This window comes from Lepisosteus platostomus, chromosome 4 (assembly GCF_059453375.1).
Source record: "Lepisosteus platostomus isolate fLepPlt1 chromosome 4, fLepPlt1.hap1, whole genome shotgun sequence".
NCBI lineage: Eukaryota > Metazoa > Chordata > Actinopteri > Semionotiformes > Lepisosteidae > Lepisosteus > Lepisosteus platostomus.
This window is the reverse complement of record NC_142614.1, coordinates 72325567-72329883: the sequence shown is the minus strand read 5'-3', so window position 1 is coordinate 72329883 and position 4317 is coordinate 72325567. Positions and strand designations below refer to the sequence as shown.

Below are 4317 nucleotides of genomic sequence, written 5' to 3'. Positions count from 1 at the left end.
TATGACTTGTAATTCAACAAAAAGGAACATTTTTGGAAGGGGGTGAATACATTTTAAAGGCACTACAGTATGTATTCTATTTTTCTACAATATTAAACATTTGCAACAGTTAATATAACTTCATATATGGCAGGTCGGAATAAAACAGTAAACAGGAATGTAGTCAAAGCGTCCAGGACCTTAGCATCGACATTTCCTTCAGGGCAAGTGACTGTGCTAGTGCACCATTTTTTTCCTCTTTAGAATTTCGGTCATTGAGTTGGCTTTGAGCTTGTGAGCTTACAGTACTGACAGAAGACATGAAATTACTTTTCAATTCCACTACTTTAAAAAAAAAAGCTTCATGATTTGTTAAGCCACGCTGTTCTGTAAAACAACAATGTCTTTCTATACTTTTGTATTCCGTACTGTAGGTACTTACTGTAGTTTCATGTGAGTTCCTGACAAAAGAACTCTGTCTATGGTTGTGCCCATGAATTGTTCAGAAATTGTTGGGCCGTTCTCCTATGAACTAGAGTTTAAGGTTCTGTCATGTCATTCAGTTGTTAATTTGTTCTTAGCAAAGGGCTTTTATCTCTAAAACAGTTGTTCATCCTAAACATTACAAACATTACATTACATTACATTTATTTTTACTTAATCACCTGATCTCCCAGATCACTTGATTTTGTGAATGTTCTTGTCTTCACATGACCTCAGTGTTTTATTTTTGTTAAAATGTTATTTATAATGCATAGTTATTTCCATCGTTTTCTTTGAATTCAGTAAAGATAGGATTTTATTCTTCTCATGCAGTATATTTCTTTGTAAAACACCAGGCGGAGGGCAAACGTTTACCCCTTTGCCCTTATTAGAGCAAGCCAGACTTAAGCTTCAAAGTTATAAATGAGAAGAAACTTACTGCAGTTTAACACTAAGGTGCGAAAGTTTAAAAAAAGAAGTGAAAAAATGTGCATTACTTAGGGGAAACACACGGTAATCACTATTCTAACACTTACACTACATCACAAGGGCTCATTACTGTATTTTTCCCACTTTTTGTGGGGTGGGGTATACATTCGCAGGGGTATCATTTTTAAGAACCCTGATAATTCTCTTTTCAGTAGATACTGTATATGTTGTTATCATTTCACTGGGAGACACAGTGTCTCTCTCTTTATCTCAGGAATTATCGTTCTTGAAATGTGTGCATTCTGATAATGTCTGGCATCAAAAATAAACTGTTTCCCTTTTGTAAGCAGGGTTTCCAGTTAAGTGACTTCATTGATCAGTTATAAAAATCTCCAGAGACTCTCTAGACTGTCATATCTAGTGCTTTTTATTTATGTATTTAAAGAAAGTCAAACTGTTAATATAAATTCTGAAGTGATATGGAAGGCACAGCAGAGATAAACCTGGGCCACAGTTTAATACTACAGTGGGATTTAAATGCTGACACATGCAAGGACAAAGGTTCCTTTACTTTAACATGTGTCAAAGGATTAATTAAAATTAGATAGCTCTTCACTGTAGCATCTGGTTAACTTAGAAACTGGAATGAACCTCTCAATTTGTCTGAAACATCAGTTCTCCAGTCTGAGTATTTATCAGCCTGAACTGTGTTCATGCTCAGATTCAATGTAATAAAGTGGCATGGAAGCTCAGAAATTAATCGCATTTCACTTCTCCTTCGAGAGTATCACGCTAAAGCAGAATGGAGTCACGCCTGTTGTCCCTTTCTTGCTCTCGTCTTCTCTGTATTTGTGTAATAAATGTGTGTGAGTACCGTACAGTATATGTCCATCCAAATTCTAAATCGCTTTTATGAAGTTCAACCTTCTGGGTTCCCCAGGGAAGGCCAGAGCTTAACCCAGCAAGCACCAGGCATGCAACGGGATACAACCTGGACAGGATGCCCATCCATCACCATGTGTGTGTACAGTGCATTCTACAGTCATTGGAACAGCATAGTAAAATCTTATTTCTGCTTTATGGTCAAGCAATTATAATTTAATGTGTGCACGAAGACAGTTCAGGCTGGTAAGTACTCGGATTGCAGAGGTGATATTTTAGACAAATTAAGAGTTGCATGCTAGTGTCTTAAGTTCACCAGATGTTACTGTACTGTATGTATTACTTGCCTTGGCCACACATTTTCTAAAATCGGAACAATGCAGAGATGATTAGCATGGTTCCTGTGCAAGGTATTTCTTTAGATAATGCATTAACTAAAGGACACAACTGAAACTACCCAGACGTGCATTTAAAATCAAGATGAGGAGGCCCTTTACCCAAGTTGGAGTATGGAGCAATCTACCCAGCCTAGTTGTTGAAGCCGAGACCTAGACTTCTTTCAAGAAACAGCTGGATGAGATCCTGGGATCACGGGCTAAATGGCCTCCTCCCATTTTTGATTGTTTTTATATTCTTAATTCAGGCCGACAGAAGTTAGTGAACTGGTTACCACATGTTATCTCATTCAGAGCTGTGTCAATTGCTGTGGGCTGGGTGGGCCCATATCTCCATGGGTACAGTGTACAGTATGTGTGAACATCTGGTGGAACTGATTTTGCAACATGTCCAAATAACAAGTGCACAGACCTGTTAAGAAGTATTTGCTGTCTTCTTGATAGGTAAAAAAGTAAAGTCCATTGGTAATGAATGTGCAAGATGAGACAAAAAGCTTCCTGTCTTTTGTAGCGCCTGTATGTTTATTACATGTTTTTGTACCTCCTTTGCAGGCATTTGTTTTAAAGGTATCAGTAAGCCAATTGAACATGCCCTGTTTCAAAGGGTTGTTATTTCACAAGCATAACTGAAAGTAAAATGGCAGTAGATCTATGTATTGTGAACCCACTGCACCAGCTAGTACAGTAACTGATGTATAGTTTTAGTTTCTTTAGTTTCTCAGATGCTTCTGATGTGTAGTTTTCTTAGTAGCATTTCAGACAACTGTACAATTTTAAAATATTTTAGCCTACTCTTTTAGAGACATATCTTTATGGGGTTCTATAACTTGACAAAACATTACAAACCAGTTTAATTTGTTGCTCATTATGTTCTTTTATATTAAAACTGGAATATCAGCTCAATAAGATTATTTCTTATGACCACTGAGGACTTCATGCCCAGTTTGTGTACGTGAATTAGCTTTCAATATTAGATGTGTGAAATTATTTCTGAGGAAGACTATTCATAGAAGAACAGATTTAATTCAGCCCTGTTTTTGCACAGTTGTGCATCATACAGTGTCATTAAGCAAGTTGTTTTAGCACGTAATTCAGTACCGAATTTTTCACACACTTATAAGATATATGTTTTTGGTATGCATTGGTTTACTAAGGTGTGCAAAGTGTCCTACTGTGCTTTGTAAATTTGTTCATGTATAATTAGCTTTATTATGCTGTCACAATGATTGACCTCACATTCACTATAACAGCACAGCAGTTTGCCAAAGTAACATTTTTTTAAGGGGACATAATTTGAGTAAGGTCTCCAGAATGATCCAAAACGCCACTTTAATGATGTGCTGTCATTGTGAACCTCTCATCTGTGTTACTTTGCCAAATTATACTCTTTGTGTTTCTGAGCCTAGAGAATTGTCCTTCAGGTGTTAAATGAAGTGGAAAGGGTTTAATCAAGATGCTGGAGAACAAGATCTCAGAACATTAACACTGCAGGCAGCATTCTCCTGTTGTAAAGTTAACACATAATATTGATGGGTACATTATTATGTTCAGAAAGAATTACCTTCCTTCTGTCAGTGAGTCTGCTATTAATGTTAATAGCATCTGCTAGTAACATTAACAAATGCCCGTTGCAGTGAGGAATTTTCACCTAAACCTAAGAAAATGGAAAAGTTCTAGTTAAAATACAGTACGGTCAACTTGTTCCCTGAAAAAAGGCATCCTAATCATAGAAATACAATAAAATATGGAAAATCAATGAAAAATTAAATTAATTAAATTGTATAAAAATATTAATAGTGCCAATTTCAAAGTTATTTTTAACCATTAATCTTAAGGAATTAAGATGAGGATAATAATTATTATTTTTACAACAGACTGATCAGTAAAGTAGTAATACAGTGATTAATCTAATTAATCATCTCTATTAATAAACCATGTTTTAGAATGTCCTCTGGCTAATCAGACGGATTCTTCACTGTACCCCCATGCCCAGCTCAGGTAATTATTGACTTTATATCCTTAAGGGGATCTGTTGCTGTCACGATCGCTAACCCCTCCTCTTAAGGGCGCTCCAGCCCTTCCTTGTTCCCTCCCATTGTCTGCACCTGTTCCCTATTCCCACTCCCCCTTAAAAACCAGACGCGGACCT

At 36.6% G+C, this 4317-nt stretch overlaps 1 pseudogene; it reads left to right on the top strand.

Annotated features, from left to right (window-relative positions):
* Positions 1 to 2109: 2109 nt before the first annotated feature.
* LOC148673796 (U6 spliceosomal RNA) lies at positions 2110 to 2210 on the top strand (annotated as a pseudogene).
* The last annotated feature ends 2107 nt before the right edge of the window (positions 2211 to 4317 follow it).